The following is a 26,589-nucleotide window of genomic DNA, read 5'->3' as shown; positions in this document are numbered from 1 at the left end:
CACTTAGTACTCATATTTACTGAGTGTTGATTAGAGTAAGAAGCTGAATTTCCTAGGCTGGACGCCATTTCACCGATGCCCTCACTAGGGCTGCTGAGTCCCTGCTCACTCAACTCGGACCATATCATTGCTCCACCCTCGTGATGCCCCACCGTTCATTCGTGAATTCCCATCCATTTCCCCTTCTAACCACCCTCCGTCTGCTACCTGGCAGCAGTTACCTGGGTCACGGCACTATTCCTCTTCGGCAGCACCCATTCCCAACCCCAGGTTCACTCCACACCTTTGCTCTCCACTCCTGCCCCTGCCATGGACCACTGCCACCTCTCCTTCCTTCCCACATCTATGCCTCCACTTCTCAGCTGACGGGAGCCTTTAAAGCTACTCAGATTCTCCTGTAGCAAAAACAAACAAACAAACAAAAAACCAAAACTCTAGTAACAGCAAAATGTGCTTTCCTGTCCTTGGCCCAACAGCTACCATTCTAGCTTTTGCCATTGTTTTGCTATCAAACTTTCCAGCCAACAGTTCATACCCTCTTCTATTTTATGATCACACATTTCTTACAATTGAAATCTGGTATCTGACCACACCACTTCACAAAAAGTTTATTTTTAAACATTTACAGTGACTTCCTTCTTGCCAAATCTAGCTTGACCTCAGTTCTTCTTTTCCTTGACTCTGTGGCATCTGTCATTACTAATCTCCCATCACCTCTGATGATTCCTGGGAGACTGTACAGTCTACACCACCTCTTACATATCTGCCCCCAGACAATGGACGTCCCCCAAAGCCTAATCTGGGGCCCTCTTCTCATTCTGGAGTCTGTCTTGTGCTCACATGTCCAGTACTCGACTAATCTCCTTATGGAAAGGGCTCAGCCCCTGACCTCCAGCAGTCCCTGTCACCTGTCTCCAAGGCAATGCGTCTCAAACTCTCTGTGGTGAAGGGCTAGTTATTTTTTCCCATTACAGGTCAACACTTTTGTAAAACATAATCAAAACAAATCACAAAAAGAAGAAAAGTAAAAAAACATACAAAATACAAGCCCAATTATTTTATTATCGGATTTAACGTAAGCACAATAAGAATAAACCATAACAAGGGAAAAATAATTACTATAATAGTTTACAAATGATTACTCTCTATTTTTGTACTTATCTCCTTGTGGACTAACCACAGTGTATGGTAACACTGGCTGGCAGACTCGTCCTCAGGGAGCACGGCTCTGGAGGCCTGCAGGGCATCCGACTGACCCCCTATCACTCACTAACACACACCCGCTTCCCGATTTCTGTCTGTTAGGGCAGCATCACCGTCCACTAGGTCTAAAAGTTCTGTCTCATCTTGACTCCTCCCACCTCTGTAACTCTATCCAATCAATTATGAACCTTTAAATTCTATTCCTTCAAATTCTTTCTTTTATCCAGTTCTTCTCCACATTGCCTGCAAAACCCGGATCCAGAAACCAAGACCACGTAGTTGAACTACGATACAACAACCTTCTAAATGAGTCTCCCTGGGTGATGAGCAGTCATTAGTGCTTTTAACAAACATTTCCAGTTCTTCTTCCCAGGTCCCTAACCCTCAAACATGGAAGGATGGCAATTTCTGGAAGCCTGTGATTGCTTAATATTTAACTGCTACTACACGACCTTCCAGAGTGCTCTCTCCTCTCTCTTAAGGCAAACAAATATGAGATGGTGGCTAGGTGGCTCCTCTATCAGCCTGAACACCTCTGAATGATTATAAGTAGAGCACCCAGTTGAGCTGTGACAGACAGGCAGCATAAGCAGGAAACATACATTTACTTTTTTAAAGCCACAAAGGTTTTAGAGCTGTTTGTTACTATGCTAACTTAACCTATCCTGTCTGAAACACTCTGTACCAAGCCTCTCCTCTCTCCAAAACCATACTTAACAAGACTTATTCCTGGAAGCACAAATTTAATGTCATGTCTCTGCTAAAAACAAAACAAAACACTTCGAATGAATTTCTATTGTTTAAAGAAAAATGCACACTCCTTAGCATTCAAAACTCTTACTATTTTTTCAGTCTCATCCTACCAAACCAACCTCCCATTTCCTGACTTTGTCAGGCTCACTTCCAGCCACTTAGCAACCCAGGCCCCAAAAAGGAACACTTCCCCTCTCTCTTCTAAGGTAAAAATCAATTCTATCCACTCCACCAAACTTTTCTCCACAGTTCTAACAGCTAACACTGAATACTAAGTGCTGGGCTTTGTTCTAAGCACTTCTTACGTATTAACTCATTTACTCCTCAGGTAACTCTATGAGATGAGGACTATTATTATTAAACTCATTTTGCAGATGAGGAAACTAAAACATAGGGATTAAAGAACTTGTTCAAAACCACACAGCAAATAAATGATGAAGCCAGATGAACCCAGTAGCCTGTCCTCTTACCACTGCCCTCTACTGCTTCTAGGACACTCCATCTCCCCTTCCACTGAACTTCCATTGCACTCTGTAGATCTTTCTGGTACATAATCTTGTGCTCTGCATGACAAGTCACTATTTGATATATGCAGGCTTTATCTACTAAGGTAGACTATAAACTCCTGGACTGCAGGGAGCCACTTTACCATTCTTTGTATCATTCAACAAGAAAATGCTGCTGAAAGAACCCTTTTGTGGTAAGTACAACTCCAGTGGATAGAATGTCTGTTAATCATGTTTATTTTCTGTATTTGATGATGCTTTGACATCTTGGAGCCTTGCTGATCCCAGACAGATAACCCCTACTGGGGCCAGCTAATATACAAACCAACCAATCCAGAGCTCACAGTCCCAACCACCTCCTTTAATCCTCAAACACCAAGCCAATATTCCCACACCCCAGTTCCTCCCAGGGCAAGATACCAAAGACTAGGGACCACCCCTACAGCCCAGAGCCCTCCAAAATCACTCAAACTAGCCAGTCCTAAGTCTGCTTACTTTGGCCTGCCTTGTCATCCTCCAGAAACCACAATAAAGGCTCATGCCCATGCTTTCCCCTTGCTCCTTCTGCCTCCTGACCAACCCTGGTGCTTCCTTGCTGGTGTGCCCCCTCCTCTTGGGAACTGTAAATAATAAACTCTTCTTTGAGGGCAGTTTGTCTCCATGTCTGTCACCTGATTAAAACAAATCCTGGGTACATATTAAAATAGACTATCATCCTAGCAGGAGGTCCTTGGAAATACAAACTACCTTCTTGGTATCAGGGAGGATCATTATGGCTCTTTCTTGATTTCATCAATCTCTACTGGTGTTGGAAAAGAAGGATTTTCAGGGGAATGGGGGAGATGAATCACAGATAGAATATGGTGAGCTTCGTGTTTAGCACAAGGAAGACAGAAGCCCCAGTTGTTAATTGTCTTTCAGTTACAATTTTAGCAGTTACTGTCTTAGCACTGAATTGGTAACTGTCATTGTAAAAACTCCAAGTCTTTAAATGACTCTGCTTTTGTTAGCCTTTTTCTATTTTTTCCATAAGGATTCACAGTAAAATCCTGAATCCCAAAAGGGTCTGAAGATAACTACAGGGATAACAAGGAAAGGTGAAAGCTAAGGCAAGCGTAGCCAATCTGCAGCCAGTCTTGGGAAAAATAAAATCCCAGGAAAGGAGTGGGTGGAGGCAGTTCTGAGAAGAGAGAAAACCAGGATGAGCCCCGGAAATCAGCCACCAGGAAAAGAGCATGAAGATCCTACCTGGATTTGAGAAGCAGTGTTAGGAACAAAAACCAGGGGGTTTCCTAACACTCTCTCCTGGACAAAACTAGGCACTATGAATAAATGCTTAATAGACACTTGTTGAATGGATACCTCAATCATATAAAATTGAATATGGTTTTATGGCACTCATGAAGATTTAGATATAGTCCACTTTGTCATCCTAGTAACTTAAACTCTTTTTTCATGCCCTTTACTGTATCTCCCTTGAGACAAATATACTGCTTTTCTCCTATAGCATAAGGTGGTACAATTTTTCAAAGTGCTCTGCTACTCCAGTGTTTCCATGGAGTTTCTGCACATTCAGCCATGAGCTTCTGAAAAAAATGCCAGAGAAACTCCCATTCCACAAACACTCCACGTTTTAGGGGTTCTGGGGAACAAAGTGTGGAAGAGATCTAGACTATAGCTGGCCAGGAAAATGCCATTCACCCAAAACTTCCCTAGAATGTGCTGGTCCCAAGCAAGCATCATGAATCTAGAATGCCTTGGAGAGAATAGGGAGACCAGAGTCTTTCCCCTTCAGAGATTCACTCAATTCAGAACTCCTCTGGACTATTCAGAAATCTTTGAGAAAGCACTGGACCTTTATACACTAGTATGAACAACAATTAGCAACTGCATTTAACATCTATTGGGTGCTTGCTATGAAACAGGCAAGGCATATTAACTACATTTCATTTACTTCTCACTATCCAGTTAGGGAGGTCTATATCATCTCCATTTTACAGATGAGTAAGTTAAAGCCTAGAGAGGTTAAGATACTTCCCTAAGTTCACTGTTATTAGATGGCAGAACTGAAATTTAGATTCATATGGTCTGGCTCGACCCTAGCTACTGCCTCAAGTACAGTCCAAGTCTAGACCAAAAATGCCCATTTAAAGCACAGCAAAGTGCATTATATTCTAAACCCATAAGTTGAATGAGACCAGCAACACTGAAAAAGCTCAAGAACTATCCCTGTATCCCCATACAAGCATGGACATCCACTATCACCAGAGGCTTCCCCACCACTCTTAAACAACACCATATTCTGCTGCTATTATTTTACAGGTCCTTTCATTTTAAGGAGTGACAAAATCTTCCACATACACCAAATGGAAAGTAAATTTAAATCCTAATCTAATAAAACTTAATAAAATTGCATTATACTAAACAACACTACATGTTTGTATTCTATTTGTTTAAGATAAAATCATGTATTCATATAATAATGTAACATTCCATAAATCCTTGAATAGGCAAGATACTGTCCAGAAATCATTCTTACCCTCAGACACTGGACAAGATAATCCTGGAACTGGAAGATGGTGGAAAGGTATATAAGGATGGAAAATTAGAACACAAACTCATGTTTTAGGCCGCCTCAGCTGGCAGGGGTACCAGCTTTGTTGACACATGCTTCTTTCACGCAAACTCCCCCCCGCCCCCCGACCCCCAGAACAAGACAAGCTCTGAACAGCTGGGAGAGCCGTCATGACACACTGCCTGAGTCTTCTCTTCCAACCTCAGTTCTTTCATCTGATTCTCACATGACAAAGTTTCTAGAACCTTCATATCTCAGTTCACACTCAAATTCACTCACTGTCCTCACTGCAGAATTTGAGTAAAATGGTTGAAATCAGGTATGACTTCAGCAGATGCAAAAGGTACGGCTATTACTCCATGAAGTGCTTTGCATACCACAGGCCCTAGATAAATAACTATTGAACACTTCTGTGGATATAAATCAGTCAATACAGCCTTTAAAAATAAAAAGAACCAGCTTAATATTTAATATTTAAAGATGAGGGTTTAATCAGACCACCCAGGAATTTGTGCTGGGATAAAAGTTAACAAAACTTTTCGAACTCCATTAAGAGAATATAATTTATTATTGTCTATAAATATTCATATACTGGGAAACAGGATCTGGATTAATAGAGCTGGGTTACAGAGTTCAGTCGGGTAAAAATAAAGAAATCGGAAATTAGACAGAAAATATAGACAAAAATATCAGCTTTTTCAGTAAGATTTCCTCTTCTAGAATTGTTGAAAAACACTATTTTTAAATAGAAGTTATTTTGGAAACTCAGTTCTTAAAGAGGTATTATGAAAACAGTTTCTTTCTTAATGAATGTTCTGCTATGGAAAAAAAGTCACTGCTCCAGCTCATAGGAAAATATATTTTACTACCGAAAAGAGATGACAGATACAGACTTCTTGAATCCATGATAACAAAGGACTCAAAATCCAGTTCCCACTCACTGCAGGAGTCTCCTCTACAATACACCTAGAAAGTCATCCAGTAACTGCTTTAAAGACCCCGGGTAGGGCGCCTGGGTGGCTCAGTTGGTTAAGCGACTGCCTTCGGCTCAGGTCATGATCCTGGAGTCCCAGGATCGAGTCCCGCATCGGGCTCCCTGCTCAGCAGGGAGTCTGCTTCTCCCTCTCCCGCTCCCCCCTCTTGTGCTCTTTCTCTCTCTCACTCTCTCTCTCAAATAAATAAATAAAATCTTTTAAAAAAATAAAAAATAAAAAAAAATAAAGACCCCGGGTATTTTAAAGTATTGTTTAAGAAAAAAACAAACAGCAAAACAACCCCTATGCCCATCAAATGTTGAATGGACAAATAAAATGTGATATATCCACACACTGGAATATTACATGGTCATGAAAAGGAATGAAGTATGATATATACTATAATGTGGATGAACCTTGCAGACATCATGCTAAGTGAAAGGAAGACACAGAAGGCCACATATTATACCAGTATATCTATACAAAATGTCCACATTAGGCAAACCCACAGGGACAAAAGTGGTTGCCAGGGGCTGAGAAAAGGGTACAATGGCTCCTCTTGGAATGATGACAGCACCCGAAAATTAGACAGAGGGGGTGGCTGCAAAACTCTGTGAATATACTAAAAACCACTGAGTTATAGTTTTAAAGGGTGTTTTATGGTATGTAAATTATATCTCAATAAAGCTATTTTTTTAAAAGATTTATTTATTTATTTATTTGAGAGAGAGAGAGAGAGAGAGAGACAGCAAGAAAGGGAACACAAGCAGGGGGAGTGGGAGAGGGAGAAGCAGGCTTCCCGCAGAGCAGGGAGCCCGATGCGGGGCTCGATCCCAGGACCCTGAGATCATGATCTGAGCCGAAGGCAGACGCTTAACGACTGAGCCACCCAGGCACCCCAATAAAGCTATTTTTTAAGTAGGCTCTACACCCAACGTGGGGGCTTAAACTCACAACCCTGAGATTGAGTCACATGCTCTACCCACTGAGCCAGTCCCGTGCCCCAAAGCTATTATTTTTAAAAGTGGCAAAAAAGAACAGCAAACCATTTACACAAAGTTTTACAGTGGTTTTTCTTACCTGTGTCCTACTGAAGATACAAAATCTCCTATAACTTATAACAAAAGACTCAGTAAAAACATTAATGATATTAGCAAGGATTATTTTAAGCTTAGTATTTTAAAAGGGCTATTTAAAAGAGAAGCACAGGGGCGCCTGGGTGGCTCAGTCGTTAAGTGTCTGCCTTCGGCTCAGGTCATGATCCCAGGGTCCTGGGATCAGGCCCCGCATTGGGCTCCTCACTCTGCGGGAAGCCTGCTTCTCCCTCTCCCACTCCCCCTGCTTGTGTTCCCTCTCTTGCTGTGTCTCTCTATGTCAAATAAATAAATAAAATCTTAAAAAAAAATTAAAAAAATAGAAGTACATTGATTTGAATAGGAATTTTTAGTTAAAGAACTATGCTATGCCAAGTATACATCTCCCAACATGGCATGGCATTTCAACCTTAGAATTTATTTTGTGTATTTTTTTTTTAATTTTTAACAATTAGCCAACATATAGTACATCAGTAGTTTCCGATATAGTGTTCAGTAATTTATCAGTTTCATATAACACCCAGTGCTCATCACATCATGTGCCCTCTTTAATGCCTATCACCCAATTACACCATCCCCCCACCCACCTCTTGTATATTATTTTAAAGACTATTTCAAAAAGTGTAAGCCCTGAGTATCTCCCAAACTTCAGTCAAATATATGTAACACCTTCAGTATTTTTGCCATCTTCATACCATCATCTTACTATTTTTTAAATACTTTTTCTCCAATCCACTTTGCCATTGACTCACCTTTTATAAAATCCAATGAAATCATAGGTTTGAATGGCTATTTTGCATTTTCCCACATATATTAAAAGAGATACATAACTACTAAAATTCAAAAGATGCTTATCCATGTACCACTTTAAATCATCTTGCATACAAATCAAGAAAACACTGGTTAAAAAAATCAGCTGAGCCTGGTAACACATCTATATCTACACTTTATAAAAAGTGATAAAGAAATCAGAATGTTCAGGAAGCCACTTCACAGCAAAATTTAGGACTGTCCTACTCTATAAAGGCATATTATCAGTGGGAACCACAGGGCTGGCATTTAGCCAAGAAAAAGTATTTGAGAATAACACTGGAAAGGATGGTAGAGAAAAATGATAGGCAACAGGTCTCCATAAGGGAAGCAGCTGAAAGAACAAGGATGCTAGGTCTTCTCTTCAAGTTCTTGGGTATGGGGTGGTACAGTCCAGGTGCTACCGCCATGCTCTGCTTGTCAAACAGAGCTGAACTTGGCAAAAGGCCAACTGCCTAATGGACAAGTGGGCAAGGCTTTTTATTGACTTTGCTTCCTTCCTGCCAACTAGTACTAAAAGCTTGCAGAAGGGCCCATTTCAAAGGTAGTACTTTAGGGCAGAGAGGGGCTGGGATCTACCACACCTGTTCCTCCCATCTAAAAGAAATATGGGTTAGATTTCATTTTGAAATATTAGTACCGTGGGCGCTTTGAAACAGCTTCCTAAGAGCAGCTTACTCCCATTCCTGATGGAGGATGTCATGATGACAAAGCACCCACACCCCTCCAAAAAAACCACATTGAAGACACTAAAATATTTAATCACTTTTTTTTTTTTAACTTCCTTTTCTCACTGCAAAGGGGGACTACCTCTTTTTGTAGTTATCTATCCTAAATAGGTGAAACAATCACATGCCACTGCCTTTATTCTTATCCACTTCAAGAAGCATTAACTGAATCTTGGGTAGTGAAGCACAGAAAAAGACAGTAACAGGAGGCTCTCTCCAAAGAGAACTGGGGGGAGTGGGGGGTGGGAGGAAGGGGGGAAAGGGAGAGAGACAGAGAGAAATGCTTCTTGCCCCAATTCCTGGTCTTGAATCATTTTCCTGGATGCTAGAAAAAACAATTTTTTATATAATTCTATGCAGGAAAAAAAAATCATAAATCATTTTAGGTAAATCTCCTCTTTCCCCTCACAATGAACTTAGGGTACTAACCTGTAGGCTCACTGACATAGTATTTTCTTTTTTTTTTTTTTTTTAAGATTTTATTTATTTATTTGAGACAGAGAGAATGAGAGACAGAGAGCATGAGAGGGAGGAGGGTCAGAGGGAGAAGCAGACTCCCTGCTGAGCAGGGAGCCCGATGCGGGACTCGATCCCGGGACTCCAGGATCATGACCTGAGCCAAAGGCAGTCGCTCAACCAACTGAGCCACTCAGGTGCCCTGACATAGTATTTTCTTAACACTCTTGATGCCTTTTAGGCTTCTAGCACGTGGCTTGGAGACTGTGAAAAGATAGACTTTTCCAATATTTTCTCAATTTAGTTCATTCCTTTTCTGTGTGAAGTTTTAATATGTAGCCCCATAAATGTAAACACAGGCTTCACTAGGATTATTCAGAAAACATGAATTTAGAATAAATTTTTAAATCTGACTGGTTTTGTGTTATAATGTTACACTGTCAAACTGGTCTTTTAGGGGCATTTTTAACCTAGGAAGAATACTCATGAGTTCTAGAATTTTATCCCAAGCATCTCCAGTGGATATTAAACATTCAGGTAGCTTCATTACTAGCAATTAAGATTCATATCTGTGAGTATCTTCAGAAACTCAGGAAAACATCTGTATCTCAGGGTAAAATTGTAATCCGATAAAGAGTTTCTCAAAATGTGGTCTGAAGCTCATGTGCCTAAGAATGAACCAGTGAGGGGCAGGTGAGGGGGGGTGGTGCTTGTTAAAAATACAGATTCTTGGGGGCACCTGGGTGGTTCAGTCAGTTAAGCGTCAAATTCTTGATGATCTCAGGGTCATCGGATCAAGCCCTGCATTAGGCTCCTCGCTGGGTGTGGAGCCTGCTTAAGATTCTCTCTCTCTCTCTTCCTTTGCCCTTTCCCCCCTCAAAAAAAAAAAAAAAAGTCTACTTAAAAAAAAATACAGACTCTCAGACACTGTGTCAAATGTTTTAAATCAGAATCTCCAGTGACTGGGACCAATAATCCACATTTTAAATAAGACGTCTAGGTAATTCTACTCTAATGCTTCTGAACCATTTAGCTACTTGAACTCTTGCTATCAAAAAGCCATGAAAACAGGATTCCCACAGGTCATTGCCTACACAAAGTACAAAAAGAAAATCAAGGGATAAATATTTAAAATGAAAAAGGAGGCAAAGTGAACAGTTGTCTTCCATTATGGTCTGGGAGAATTTAGATTCCAGTGTAAACTGCAGCCATGAACAGCAAGTATTCTCCACCAACAGGCCTGTTAGATCTATAGTGTAGATACCAGTATCTCTTCTGCCCTTCAACTTGAAACACAGCATACTCTGTAAAAAGAACTTCATCCCTAAATAAAGATTAAAGGATGTTCCAGCATGCAATGCATTTTCACTCATTCTTTCTCAACACTGTGACTTTGACACCACAATTAGGCAAAGTCGTTCTCAACCACTTTGAGTTACCTGAGCCAGTGGTTTTCAAACTTGAAATGAATCATCTGAAGATCTTGTTAAAATACCAATTAATGGGCTCTAAGAATTTGCATTTCTAACAAGTTCCAGGTGATACTGACGTTGCTGGTCTAGCGACCAGACTTTGAGAACCAGTGGTTTAAGCTAATTCTGGTCTCCTCCCAACCAGCACTATTTAGAATTCACTGTGAAGTTCAATGATGTTGGGGAAAATAAATAAATAAATAAAAGGCTCCATCTGGCAAATGCTCCAACCACTTTCTACAGGGCTTCTTGTGTAGGACTCGGCTCAGCATCTTCAAGAAATTCCCATCATTCAAAACTTGCAGTATGAGTGAAAAGTTTGTCCCTTCTTGGCAACTGCAGAGATGAACACCCTTCCCATCCCTCTCCTGGCCTCTGTCTGACCCTACTGTCCCCACTTCCTACCCTGCATGAACAACCTTTCTATCCTCTATAGGAAACCATACTTCCTACAGCAGGAAAGCTGTAGGAAGGGCAAGAGGTCCCTCTGTTCCTGTCTTAGGAAACAACATTTTCTTTAGCCAGAAATCAAGATGGGCTCCCTCCATTTAGTGATTTATTTGGTGACTGTCACAGGGCTACAGCTACAGACAATTCTGGTGAGGAGTATTGTGTCTAAAGGCAAAATCAGGCAAAATTAGATTCTCTAGAAATATTGGCAACATTCAGATCTCATTATCTACATTCTGGTTCTCCATGGGAATAAATATATGAGATTTCTCCATTGAGAGATAGGTCTAGAATTTACACACTACATATGGGTGCCCCATTCTCTATAAATAGCTTTCAAATCCATCTCATTAAGGTTTAAAATATACTCCTGGCATCAGGTTCTAAGTGGTAAACTGAACATGTATGCAGTTCATCCTTCCCAAGAAAAGAGATTTCAACTAATTCCTAGAAATTGGAATAGTATTTGGGAGCAAGATAAGAAAATGCATTTGATACAGCTTCAGTATCTTTAGAAGATCTTCAGGATCTCCATTACCTTTTCAACTTGAACACACAACTGAACATACGTAATTGGGGCCCATGTTAAAATTAATTAGGAAGATTTAAAAGTAAGGTTAAGCAGTTTATTTTTCTTTGAGACTCTGATATATACTTAAGGAAATAGAATAAACCTGGAGAACAATACAGAACAACACCAACAGGGAAATGTGTTTTTAAAGTGTTAGCCATAAGCTGGTTAAATGTTGCAAATACTGCATAACATTAACAATTTACCAAGAAGTGTGAAAAATATGATTTTCTTAAATTATTGTAAGAACATGACTAAACACAACATAACCACTGTATTTCCAGAACCTAAAACACTCTCTTTATTAGAAAAGTCTTTAAGCCATGTTCACAATCAAAATGATTTGTTATGAACAACAGTCAAAGTCCTTGGGCATACATGTGCTCCAGTGTGACCCCTGAAGAATCCTATATCTGTCCAAGTACTGAGTGTGGTTGCAGACTGAGCACAAAAATTGTTTAGTGTCATCTGCCACTAGAGAACAATGGATGGGACGTAATGCTGTTGCTTTTTAAAGCGCAACTTCTGTGATAAAATGTTGTCTTCTGGGGCGCCTGGGTGGCTCAGTTGGTTAAGCGACTGCCTTCGGCTCAGGTCATGATCCCGGAGTCCTGGGATCGAGTCCCACATCTGGCTCCCGGCTCAGCGGGGAGCCTGCTTCTCCCTCTGACCCTATCCCCTCTCATGCTGTTTCTCTCTCTCTCTCTCTCTCTCAAATAAATAAATAAATAAAATCTTTAAAAAAAAAATGTTGTCTTCTGGCATGCTTTTGTATTTAGGACGAATGTCTGTTTTTGTGGTTTGGAGAGAACAATTCATTTCTCCTTTGAGGTGCTAGATCCTACACACCACAACAGATCAAATCCTTATGAAAAACTGGTTATCATTTTTTATTGAGGTAACAGATCAATCTTTTTCTTGGAAATCCTCATATTTAAGTATGGAAATAAAGTCATAAAATATCATTGTTAATCACCATTAGGGGATTTAGCCATCATAAGACATTCCTTAATAGAGCTACTTATTATTCTTTATCAAATATAGTATAACATATTGATCAAATAGATCAGCATCCACAAAAAATAATTCATGTAAGAATCAAGTAAAAATGTCAAGGCTTTTAATGCCACCTACTTACTTCCTATTTTGCAATGACAAAACCTACATCAGCTTATATCTGTAGATTAAGATTTTTTTTTTAATGCCTTGTAAAAGAGGTGGAAGTTAGTGCCCACTCTTTCTTGATGAATAATGCAAGGTAAGCTCATTAAATAAAGTAAAAAAAAAGAAAAGTTCCAGTGAAGTATGGATTTATTGAACACAGGAAAAAGCAAAGGCATATTCTACAAGTAGTTTATGGTCTGGCTTATTGAGTCCACTGTAATTACTTCTCATCAACACTATACATACATATAGTTACAGTTTAAAAATAAATATGAAATAATAAGGAGCAAAACAGAAGACAATGGGGGTGGGGGAAGGCAAGGGAAAAGAACATCTCTAAGAAGTTGTAAGATTTAAGGATATGTTGACACTTCCGCCAAAGAGCAGACTTGATAATGAAATGCCCAAATGCAAAAGAAATACCCTGAAAATAGGTCACACAGCACAGAACCAGGGCCTTTTGAAAAGTAATATATTTAGAGGTAGAGAACCACAAAATCAGATCAAGAAAATATGGAAAAGGAAACAAAAAAAGAACTCCTCACCTAAAAAAAAAAATACTACAAAAACCAAGCTGAATAAATTCCACAACTTTAAAATACCACAGAAGGGAGGTACAAGATCTGGGAATTGATACTGTTATAAAAAGAGATGAGAAACACTTAATGGATAGAGTAAGGAAACAAACATCCAGAAAGTCTTAGTTCTGTTCTCATTGCAGAAACTCAGGCTGTTCCGCGGCTGCTTTCCCAGCTTGCTCCATCACTATATGCTGGCTATTTTCCCTCTCCCAAAATTACCTACTCAGTGCCAACAACCTTTGCCTTCACTCCACTCAGCAAACCAATGGTCCGTTCTTGACATTTTCATTACTTGGAACAGCTCCATCACTGAAATATTTCATTTCCATAATCTAATATCAGAGCATGCCCTCCTGTTCTTCCTACTTTCTCTTGCTTACTCACCAACTCTTACTACATTGAAACTCTAGTCCCTCGACTTTTCCATTACCTTCAATGCATCTGCTCCCTCTGGCTCTAGGGCAGAAGTTACAGTTGGGGGATGATTTTGCCCCTCAGAGGACATTTGGCAATGTCTGGAGACATTTTTGATTGTTGCAACTGCCGGGGTTGGCTACCGGCATCTGGTAGGTAGAGGCCAAGGATGCTAAACATCCTACCATGCACAGGACAGCTCCTATGAGGGAGAATTATAAATGTTTCTTAAGTTGAGAATCTGTTTTGTGGCCTTCTTTGGATAACGTGATTCATTTCTTCAATCACTCTTAGAACATTTTAACCTCAATTCTCTTGCTCTTTCGTCCTTCTGACATCTGTTCTATAAAACCTAACTTTTAACCAATTGAATCACCCAAGTTTGCTACTTCTAAACTCAGTGTACTGAACTCAATCAAAGCTAAAAAACAAACAAACAAAAAAAACCTATTACATAAATAAATATCACATGACCATTCCAAAGGCAGATGCTACATATTCAAGATTCCAACCTCAACGGGACCCCCAGCATTACCAGGCGGGCAACCTTTCGTGTCTCTCTCTAGTTACCCCCTCAACTCCTGTTCTTTCCCCTCAGTGACTATTCCAAACTTCTACCTCTCCCCTCAATCCTCACCTCACCAAATGAGCACTCAATATCAGCAAATTTACCTGCTTCACTTAAGAAATTTTGCCACCATCAGACAAGAACTTGCACATATTCCCTCCCCATCCCATAAACCTATTCATATCTATCCCCACCCTTCCCAAGCCATCCCTCCCAGGAAGGTGGAGTAAGTGTCCTTCCTGTCTCAGCACTCCCTCATCATGGCCTGCACTCTATCATCTCTCACTGACCTCTGGGACCCTGCTTCATCAATCATCTATGCCTTCCCTCAACTTCTTCCTCTTTCTCAGCCCTTTTCCCCTCAGAAATAAGTGATTGTTCCAATCTCTCCTTAGGGGGAAAAACCACAACTGAACAAAAACCCTACCTTACTTCCATATCTTTCTCCAACTCTTCTCTCTCCACACACAGCCAAATTCCTTAAAAGAACTGTCTTCCCTCCCTATCCCCGTCACTCCATATCCCTTCCAGTCCACTGTGCACACCCCTCCCATGCCACTAAAACTCCACAGTGGAAGCAAATGACTCCCTATATGTCATTTGCTATACTCCCTACTGGAAGAACTTCAGTAGGTTCTTCCAGTCCTGAATTTTGGAGCATTAATGTACATGACCATATCCTCCTTAAAATTCTCTCTTCTTTTGGTATTTGTGATAGCACTCCATCTCTTCCTACTGATTTGGTGCTTCCTTCTCCCCCTTCCTAGATGCTAGCGTACCCTCCAGCTCTAGCTTCAATTTTTCTCACATGTCTATGCAATCCATGCTCTAGTCACTTTGAACGCATACACCCAGTCCCGACCTCTTCTAAGTTTTCCTAGTGAATGATACCACCATCTACTCAGGTTACCCAAATACCCCAGATTTCTTACTCTCACCCACACATAAACGATTGCAAAGTCCTATTGATTTAACCTACATATCACTTGGATCCATCATATCAGTTCATTCTCTTGGCAACCTATCCAATTCCGGGCATTCTCTCTCACCTAAAACATATAGAAGAATATTAAGTACCTACGAGTAAAAAAAAGGTAGTCTCCTCTTACAAGTAAGGATGCTACACAAACACAATGAGGTATGATTCAAAAGAACATACAACACTGGATTTCTTTTTTAAAAATGGATTCTGTTTGAATATATGCAAATCATTTCATCATCACAGGCTTCAGATTCCCGACTGCTGAGTGAAGGATATAAGAGAAATACCTAAGGGCCCTTTCTATCCTTAACATCCATTCTATAGTTTGATTTCTGCCAGACATTACTCAAGACAGTTCACACCTCCAAATATGCACCATACTTGCTACACACGCAAAACATGATCAGGGCAAAAGAAATAGGCTGAGATGTCTCTCCTTTGCTGCCAAAATCTATCAAGCATATCCCAATTCCCATCAGTTTCAAAAAGTAAACCTTCAACTGCAAGTGTCAAAGAAATAAAATGTAAGCAAAGGAAAGGCCAAGAAAAATTATAGTGAAATTGATTATGTATCTAAAAATGCTATCTCAAAAGATAATTTCTTCAGGAATCAAGCAATACAGAGTAATGAGTTAGCAACAAAATAAATGTGCCATAAACCATTCTGACAGTCAGTAACAACATTATAAACAAAAAGCTCTTTGGGCGCCTGGGTGGCTCAGTTGGTTAAGCGACTGCCTTCGGCTCAGGTCATGATCCCGGAGTCCTGGGATCGAGTCCCACATCTGGCTCCCGGCTCAGCGGGGAGCCTGCTTCTCCCTCTGACCCTATCCCCTCTCATGCTGTTTCTCTCTCTCTCTCAAATAAATAAATAAATAAAATCTTTAAAAAAAAAAAGCTCTTTTTACCCACAGAAAAAGAGTGTGGGAATTGTGCAGTATCAAACACCAACACAATATATACGCAATATGAGATCTTAAAACGTTTCAGGATCTGCTTTTTCAAAGACAGGCTCTCAGAGAAAGATAATATGAACTAAGCTGTGAAAATGCAGTTTGAATGCCATTCAAATGTTATCACCCCAGCCAAGTGAGAAGTTTCCTGTCACCCTTTTGACAATTTGGGTTCAGATGCTCTTCCATTGCCTACTAAGCTCGGAAGTAATGTTCTATTTTAAAAATGATATAAAAAGAGAGGGTAGAGGAAGAATGTGGCAGGCAAAACAATTTACATTGCAAAATTGATACTGAGCCAAGTGTCAACACCAAATATAGGATAAATCAACTCTGGAGCCACCCAGCCTGGGTTCAAATTCCAATTTCATCACATACCAGCCTTGTAAATTTTAACAATTCAATTAATTTAAGTTCTCTGTGCCTAGCTTCTTCATCTGTAAAAGAGAACACTGTAGTACCTACCTCACAGGTAAAGTGCTTGGAATAATGCCTGGCATACTGTAAACACTATAGAAATACTAGGTAATGGGGCACCTGGGTGGCTCAGTCGTTAAGCGTCTGCCTTCGGCTCAGGTCATGATCCCAGGGTCCTGGGATCGAGCCCCACATCGGGCTCCCTGCTCAGCAGAGAGCCTGCTTCTCCCTTTCCCTCTGCCTGCCGCTCTGCCTACTTGTGCTATCTCTCTGTCAAATAAATAAATTTAAAAAAAAAATTTAAAAAAAAAAGAAATACTAGGTAATGTTATCATGATTATTATTTTCCTTACTATATTGAGGCTAAATGTTAAGTGAGAAGAACAACCACACTGTAATACAGGCTCAAGCTCCAGTTTAAAATTGTTACCAGGTATTTTGTTCACTGTTCAGTAACAACTGTTATTTCAATTGGTATTTCCATCCCCATCCTCTAGAAACTCACAAATCAAATCACCAAGTATTAAGTTCATACCATATGAAATGAGTATATAGAAGCATAATTCAATATGCATCAAAAGTATAGCATATGCTATATATATACAATAGAATGTTATTCAGCCACAAAAAGGAATGAAATTCTAATCTATGCTCTCACATGGATGAACTCTACTACAACAAAGATGAACCTTGAAAATATACTAAATGAAATAGATACAAAAGGATAGTGCACGACTCCACCTACAATAGGCAAATTCGGAAAATCAGAAAGTAGAACAGAGGTTACCAGGGGCTGGGGCGTGGGAGGAGGGGAATGGGGAATTGCTTTTTATTGGGTGCAGAGCTTCTGTTCGGAATGATGAAAAAATTCTGGAAATGGATAATGGTGATTAATGATGTGCTTAATGCAATGAAGTATATGCTTAAAAAGGGTTAAAATAGTAAATTTTATATTATGAGTATTTTATCACAATAAAAAAATATCTTTTAAAAATACAACCTATATTTTCAACAGCAACTTTCAACAGGAGCATCAGCCTTAATGGTACTAAAATTTAAAAAAAAGATCACTTATTTTCAAGTTCCTGACAATGGACAACAAAGGAATCAATATCAACCCTTAGCTGGACTTGGTTTAAAACACATGCTTGAAAATTGGTACATATTTCGCAAATTCAAAAAGTATTATTATTTCATTTTGCTGACAATTTTTTTAGCTTGTTGAAGAGAAAAAAAAGAGGATTATACTGAGAAAATAGCTTTATATGTGGCCAATGCATAATGGTAGTTTTATGAGGAGGCATCTACCCACACAGAATCATGACAGGAGTGCACCACTACCCCTGTGCAGGGCACCATAAATGGATGTGTAAACCTACCGGTGTTCAATTCAAAAGCAGAGGGGGTTCCCATACATGTGTAAACCATAATGTAAACCACTGAAATATCCCCCAAATTCAAAGCAGAAATTAAAAGCCTATTATTCTGAAACATATAGTAACACGAAATATTTGAAGTCTCTATTCCAAACACTACAACCAAAAGGCATATTGCATTTCAAAGACACAACAAAAATAAATTTAATAAATTAGCATTTTCCTAGAATGGCTAAGGTGAAGGTACTCTAGTTGGGATAATTTAATTCTCCAGTAAACTCATAAATACCATATATCAAATATCACTCAAGGAATAATACATAAGGCCAAAACCAAACTAACAATATTAGCAAACACTTACATGGCTCTTCCTATACGCCTGATTTGTTCTAAGCTCTTTACAGACACTAACTCACTTGATCCTCACAACAATCTTCTGAGAAAAGTACTCTTATTATTTACATTTTACAAATGAGGAACTGAGGTGTAGAGGGGTCAACTACCTTGTCTGGGCTCACTGAGCTACTAGTAAGTGGTAGAGCTAGGACCTGAATAATGGAAGTGTGGTTCCCCAAACCCTGCTTTTAATCACTATGGTTTACTATCTCCTGGTGACACTGAGGAATGGAATACATAAAAATACAGACAAACTCAAAAGGCAAAACAACTTGTGCAGTTAAATATAATAAAAGCTGGGCGCCTGGGTGGCTCAGTTGGTTGAGCGACTGCCTTCGGCTCAGGTCATGATCCTGGAGTCCCGGAATCGAGTCCCGCATCGGGCTCCCTGCTCGGCAGGGAGTCTGCTTCTCCCTCTGACCCTCCTCCCTCTCATGCTCTCTGTCTCTCATTCTCTCTGTCTCAAATAAATAAATAAAATCTTAAAAAAAATATATATATATATATAATAAAAGCTCTGAGGAAATCACTGTATCACAACACAGGACAGTAAGTGATACTTAGAATGACTGCTCTGAGACATAAGAAAAGGTTAAAGTATGTCAGTATACTTAGTGTTTAAGAAAGCAAGGAATTTTTTAGGGCATTTAAAATTGTTCTATACAAAACAATCAGTATGATTTCCATCTCTAAAAGGGTAAAACTTTCAACAATCCAGAATTACACATTCCCTGAGGGATCTAAAAAGGGTTGTACTGAGCAATCTTGCTTGCCTCTTATCTCATTCTTACAGATAAGGATAGTGGGGGGGGGGGAGGATCATAAATTAAGCTTTCCAGGTGTTTTAATTCCAGGTATATAACAACTTAATACTAAAGATATTATAAATCATTTAGATTGATCGGAGAATAAACTCATCATTTAGATTGATGAGAGAATAAACTCATAGAATTATGTGTGACTATTGTGAAAAGCCTAGAATGTGATCGTTTATGGAGTTATTAAAAAAAAAAGAAAGAAAAGGTATAGGCTCTGAAGTCATACATAGACCTAAACTTAAAGCCTAGCCCCACCATTTAGTAACCATAAGTTTTTGGCAAGTTATCTTCACATACCCGAACCTCAGTTTCCTTCTCTGTGTAAATTGAGGATAAAAATTCCTAACTCACAAGGTTGTTGTGTGAGCTAAGAAGAAAATAAATGCAAAGTATCAAACACGGTCCCTGAGATACAGCAGATGGCTAACAATGAGCGACTATTATTCCCTAGTCTTATTCTACTTTGTCCCCCTAGTATTAGAAGAATCTAATCTTACCAATTAGCAAGCCATAGGCAGGCTTCTCAAAATTACATGAAGATACGCTCTATTCAAAAATGGAACATAAAGTACAAAAAAATACAAAACCAAACCATCAACGGATCAAAGATTTCAGAATCCTGTCTTTCCTCCCATATCTATCCTGGTTGGTTTTGTCATAACCCATATTACTTTATCAACAAGATGAACTTTATTATTTTTTTTGCTGTCTAAACATTCCTAGTGAGGTTCTGTTGCTTATTTATTTTGACGGCTAACTTTGCAAAGGTACTTGTTACCACTGCTTGAAAACCAAAAAGAAAGCTAGGAACAAGGAACATTTTAATGAAATGCTGTAGCAGTTCCATCCATCTCAACAGTTGATTGGATCCTATGTATATCATTTATTATCACAAAAGATTTTCACATTACTACGCCACTTCCTTACTCAACAAATACATGCATTAAGGAGCAAAACTCCTGTCAGTACGAATGCTCTTTAGGGACACCAAAACTCAAAGCTTGGTGCTCTCAGTAAGGATCCTGGGGGGAGGGGGGGGGAAGTAGACGGTTGGAGGAGCAGGGAAGGTGCCTGGGTTTCAGGGCAAGTGGAAATTAAGAGAATCGTAAACTGAATCTCCTTAAACAAGCCTGGATATGAGTCTTGCGGGGCAAGGAGTGGAGAGGGGCGGGCGAAGTGGGCCTGGAGGCAAGAGAGGAAGAAGGAGGCAAATGCAGGCTTTAGAAGGGTCTATGCCACGGGAGGAGAGGAAAGTCATCGCCCATCGGCACCGCGAGAGCTGAGGCGGAGAGAAGTGGCCGCTCAGCCCAAGTCCCCAGGACAGGTTCAGCCTCAGGAGTCTGGGAGGACTGAGGGAATGGGGACCCCACCGGAGAAAGATGAGGACTGAGGAGGGTTCCCGGTCGCCTTCAATGGGAAGCTGCTGTGCCAGCCGCCATCGCGGCGCCAAAGAAGAGGAAGGCATGGACCCAACAGGGAGCGCACAGGTTACCTGTCTTAGCCGCCTGCCCACCGGTCTCCACTTCCGCAGACTCCGGGTTACCACGGGCTACCCGGGCCCCGCCTAGTGACGTCATCCAAGCGCGCCTGGACCGCAGTCGGTCCGGCCCGCCCACTCCGGAAGAGCTGGGCGGAGTCGCCGGGGGGAGGTCTGCGCAGGCGTGGAGCTGCGGCCGGAGAGCGTGGGCTGACAGGGATGGCTTGGTTTGGGGATTGTAGGGTTACCCTGTTACCCGGTTATTTCTAATTACAAAATCTTATAGGCATTTAAGAAAAAAAAGTTACCGAATTAACAACAGTGCACTTTTTATTCCTTATTTTACCCTGCTCCTGGTATATATGAGTGTAGTGTACATATTCATTCCACCACAATTTATTACAGTTCTGTTATGTGCCGGGCAAGCAGTGTTAAAGGAATCTGGGGGGTACAGCAGTGAACAAAACAGTAATCTTCTGGAGATTACTTTCTAGTTCAGAAAGTAAACACTGAATGACAACAAATCTATATGCGTTCATAGAGATCAGAAGTGTGTGGAAGGAAAAAAAAGGAGGGCGCCCCATTAGTTTGAGATGTTAAGGAAGTAACTATGAAGAGGCCTGTTGAACTGAGAAGTCAGCTTTGTCAAGATCTGGAGTTAGAACAACCAAGAGAAGAATCTAGATGTTCGAAAGCTATGGGGAGGGATAAAATGTGGTGCCATTGAGAAAGTGAGAAAGGAGGCTAGGGAAAGAACAGAAGATGAGATCAACAAGGCAAGTAGAATCCTGATCTTGTAGAGCCTTTCTGCGTCATCATAAACGGCATGGGTTTCATTTGAACTGTAATGGGTAGCCAGTGAAGAGTTTTAGACATGCAAGTGACAGGATCTGTTTTTGTAAAACCACCCTAGATGTTGTGTATACAATGAACTATTGGGAGACAAAGGATGCAAAGAGAGCAAGTTGCTTTTGCAGTGATGCTGTAAGAAATGATGGAGAGAAATGAACAAATTTAAGGAATAATTTGGAGCTAGAGATGACAGACTTGGAGATGGATTATGTAAGGCGATAAAGGAAAAGAAAGGTGTCAAAAATTACGCCTAAATTTTGGGCCTCAGCAAAAAGCCAAATAATGCAGCTGAAACAACTTCTAATGCTTTGCAAGATTTGCTTCTCCTTCCTTCAACCCCGATCCCTTTGCTTCTGTTACCAAGCCCTTTTGGTTCTTATCTCTTTGACCATCTCTTCTCAGTTTCCATCCAGGGGCTCCTCTTTCTTTCCCTTTTCCTTAACTCTTTCCTCCTTGATCTTCTTATGCTACATCAAGCTGGAAACCCAAAAGCCTACAAGTGCTCAGGCAGTGAACACGAAGGAGTGAAGCTCATGATTAGAGACTATGGAGAACTGGAGTTCATGGTCCCTACTCAGCTCTGGATGATTTTTGCCAACCAAGAGTGCTGGCTTGGTGATGTGGTGATGATACAGATACTTACATAAAATTCTTACATAAAATTTGTTAAATTTTAAATGTTGGTCACTAATTTGAACTTTGTTAAACTTTTATTTTGGACCAAACAAAACACATGTGCAGGCCACAAGTTTGCCTCCGTGGTGGATATTTTCCCAGTGTGATGACTTCATCTACTCTCTTGGGACTACCACCAGTAAGTTGATAACTCCCAAGTCTGTCTCTCCACCCAAACCTTTTTAAAATTTGCTATTGAAATACTCAGTTGGCATCTCAAACTTGACATTTAAAACTGAACTCATCAGAGACTCTTAACTATAGGGAACAAACTGAGGGGTGCTGGAAGGGAGGTGGGTGGGGGGATGGGGTAGCTGAGTGATGGGCATGAAGGAGGGCATGTGAAGGAATGAGCACTGGGTGTTCTGTGCACCTGATGATTTACTGAATTCTACCTCTGAAACTAATAATACAGTATATGTTAATTAAATTGAATTTAAATAAATAAAACTGAACTCATCATCTGCCCCCACCATCAAACCTAACCTCCTCAGTTATTCTCTGTCTCAGTTAACAGTATCAATATCCACCCAGGCATCCAAGCCTGAAATCCAAAATGATCCCAGGCTCATCTCTCTCCCTTATCCCACAGTCAAACCAAAAATGTCCTGACTTGGATCTCCTCAGTATTTATCACATTTGCCCACCACCTCCATTCTTAACTAACCACTGCCTTTGAGAAAGCATTCGTATCTCTCTTTAGGAAAGTCACATAACCTTTCTGCACCTCAGTTTTTTCAGTTGTAAAATGTCACACGAGTTGGGGGAGGGCACAGGGAAAGGGAGAGGCAGAGAATCTCGAGCAGAATCCCTGCTGAGCGCAGAGCCTGACAAGGGGTTCGGTCTCACAACCCTGAGATCATGACCTGAGCTGAAACCAAGAGTCAGACGCTTAACCAACTGAGCCACCCAGGTGCCCCAAACCCTCAAATTTTAGATAATAGAATATCCTATCTTTGCTGGACTTGTGGCCACTCTCCTTCTGCCCCTCCCCCTGCATATGCTTGCTCGCTCTCTCTTTCTCTCTCTCATAAATAAATAAAATCTTTTAAAAAGAGAATTTTTTAAAAAGTCATAAAAGAAGAGCTAGCTGGCATGAGGGAAAAAATGCTTGGAGTTCGGCAGCCATCTTGACCATGGATGGTAACCATAAGGATGAAAAGCCAACATGCTGAGGAAGGAGGGGGAGGAGGAGCGTGGGATTCTGAGTCATTGCTGACATTTTTGAGATGCTGACCCTGATATCTCTCTCTGGACTTCTTAGTAAACAATACTGCTTCTGGTTTTTGCCCATTAGTAAGGCTTGTTATTGTTACTGTTGCTGCTTGCAATTACTTTTCTAAGTTCCTCTAAGTACCAAACATAGTTATATATGCCCTTCAGCTCTTGATAGAATTTATTAGCCTAAAGCCTGTCTGCCATGTCTCTGGCCCATTTAATGTCACCATAGTCCACCCACGTGTCACACCAAAGCAAGTGAGTGTGTTAGAACCCAGCATGGGTTGGGCGCCTGGGTGGCTCAGTTGGTTAAGCAACTGCCTTCGGCTCAGGTCATGATCCTGGAGTCCCAGGATCGAGTCCCACATCGGGCTCCCTGCTCAGCAGGGAGTCTGCTTCTCCCTCTGACCCTCCCCCTCTCATGTGCTCACTCTATCATTCTCTCTCTCTCTCTCTCTCAATAAATAAATAAAATAAAATAAATTAAAAAAAAAAAAAGAACCCAGCATGGGTTATATGCCATCATTTCCTAAGACAGGAGTTGTGGCAAAAAAATTCTCTCTAAAACTCCTTGTGGATTGATGAGAGACAGGTGAGATGAATATGTCAAAATATAAATGCAGGATTTAAAATATTTGCAAGTTTCTAAAAGAAAAATCATACCAGAGTAGGGTGGTTGATAAATGAAAGTTGAATGTAATGACTGGCCTGACAGCCATGAGCCACAAGTCACATCTCAGTGACTTGGACAAAATGGGTTGAAGAGATTACCATTGATTTTATATGCAGTCGACCCTTGAACAACATGGGGTTGAACTGTGTGGGTCCACTTACACATGGATTTTTTTTTTGTAAATACAGTATAGTACTGTAAATGTATTTTCTCTTCCTTATGATTTTCTTGATAACGTTTTCTTTCCTCTAGCTTACTTTATTGTAAGAATACAGTATATAATACATATAATATATAAAACATATGTTTATGTTATCGGTGAGGCTTCTGGTCAACAGTAGACAATTATTAGTAGCTAAGTTTTGGGGGAGTCAAAAGTTATATGTCTATTTTTAAAAGATTTATATATTTAATTTATTTTTAAAAACTTTATTTATTTATTTATTTATTTATTTATTTATTTATTTGAGAGAAAGACAGAGAGCAGGGGGAGGGGCAGAGGGAGAAAGCGGACTCCGCACTGAGTGCAAAGCCCAATGCGGGCTCCATCTCATGCCCTGAGATCATGACCTGAGCTGAAATCAAGAGTCAGACACTTAACAGACTGAGCCACCCAGGCGTCCCAAGTTATATGTGTATTTTTGACTGCACAGGATGGGGAGGGGATCAGTGCCCCTAACCCCCTTGCTGTTTAAGGGTTAACTGTCTAGTCATATAGCAGCTTGGGCCACAGATCTTATCACTATACTGGTGGTTCATGCCAGAAGTAAATGGAGAGGAGAGTCTGTGGCTCAAAGCAACGGGTCATTTCCAAGGGCACTGAAACTGAAAATGATGCTCCTTTTACTAAAAATAAGAAGTAAGAGACACAGGGAGCAATTGAAGTATTGTTGCCAAAGAGAATGGAATATGGGGATTCCTAGAAAGAAAGAGAGTGGCATTCATGATAACATATTCATTTTTACCAGAGGAGGAAACAACAGTTTTCAAAGGATTCCAATGAAAGCAAACATTAAAGAAGTTCAGCCATGGATTACACAGAGCTTCTGACTTCTAGAAAAGAAAGTCCCTCTACACTCATGTCTGGTCTCTCTTTTCTTCCCTAACGCAGAAGCACGTTCAGTGGATAAGGGGGTATGTAAGACTTAGCATTAATACATTCCTGCTAACTGGGTATGTGTCATATAGCCACATTCACTGTTTCTCTTTTCACAACATTTCCTGAGTGCTGCCATGTATAGGTACATTTATGGGCTCTGAGGATACAAAGATGAAAACATATGTCCCTGACATCAAACAACTTCCAGGCTATTGTAGAGATAAAAGTGGCTTATTACATTAGAGGTCAGAGCTCTGGACCTGTGTCCTAGGTGGGCCCCAAATAGCAAAGCCAGGATGAAGAGAAAAGACAAATGAGGATAAATTTGCGGAGGGGAGATAGATGTTGAGAAACCAAGAATGCTGAAGACAAGATCGAGTGCAACAGGTCAAAGGGAGATAGTGTGGGGTGTCCCTGGGATGGTCATTGTGGTTGACAGAACGGCAGATACTAAGTGGTTTGCTAGCCTCAGGCTAGTGTGGGCAGCTGGTCTCAACACCCAGGTCTGACTGGTCCAGAAGGTGCTCAGTATGTTTATTTATTAAAAGAATGGGTGAATGCAAGACAAGATTCTTACATGACTTTTGTGCCATGTTTTTGGGAGGCAGGAGAGCAGCCACAAGAAAAGATAAACATTCTCTATGGAGGGACTGAGAAAAGGCATATTCTATCCATACACAGACATGAAGCCAACACAGCACAATGTAATACTTTATCCAGGCACAAACCCAATGATATAGCTTTTGGAAGACACCAACAAAGCTCTCTCTGGTGGGGGCCTACTCACAAGGGGCTGGGCCCTGGCAACCCAGGCAATCACCCTGTAGGAGGTCCCATCATACCAGTCATGTTTATGCAGTTGGGAGCAAGTTGCACTGATCACCAATGATAGTTTTGGAAACAGGCAGAATCGGGGTCCACTTACCCACCAAAAAAACATAATGATTTCACAAGCAGTAGCAAAAACTTGCTACTACAGAGCGACCTCCCAACCTACAGAGATATTTCTAAGAATCTGTGGGATTCAACTTGATTGAAAGCCCTTCAAAAGTCACTGAGTTTTTCTAGTTCCATTACTGTCAGTAATAACAATGTTTTAAGGAATCTGGTTTTTAAACCCACTTGAAATACAAGCACTTCCATAAAAAGATGGATAAACACTGATCTCTTCTCTTATAACAAAAGGTTACCACTGGCTGGATGCTTGTATTAGTTGTGACTCTAGTTTCAAGTATCATGTAAGGGAATTTATTGTAAAAAAAAAAAACACAGTAGTGACTCAGAGAACCCAAAGGCAGGAATGCAGCTGGGTCAGAGGAGCCATGGGAAGCCTA

General features: G+C 40.5%; 1 protein-coding gene across 22 annotated transcripts in view; it reads right to left on the bottom strand.

The window, feature by feature from the left end:
• Window positions 1–20,834, bottom strand: part of AOPEP (aminopeptidase O (putative)) — a 354,373-nt gene extending 333,539 nt beyond the window's left edge. For all 22 annotated transcript variants that reach the window (XR_010407860.1, XR_010407861.1, XR_010407862.1 and 19 more), the window contains exon 1: window positions 20,754–20,834. The gene's annotated coding sequence lies outside the window, so the exon portion shown is untranslated. The remainder of the gene's footprint in view (window positions 1–20,753) is intronic.
• Window positions 20,835–26,589: the final 5,755 nt, after the last annotated feature.

Source organism: Mirounga angustirostris, unplaced genomic scaffold (genome assembly GCF_029215605.1).
Source record: "Mirounga angustirostris isolate CCGP_5_RB_7025 unplaced genomic scaffold, mMirAng1.0.hap1 SCAF_15, whole genome shotgun sequence".
Taxonomy (NCBI): Eukaryota; Metazoa; Chordata; class Mammalia; order Carnivora; family Phocidae; genus Mirounga; species Mirounga angustirostris.
The sequence above is the reverse complement of the archived record's forward strand: the minus strand, read 5'-3'. Positions and strand labels throughout refer to the sequence as shown.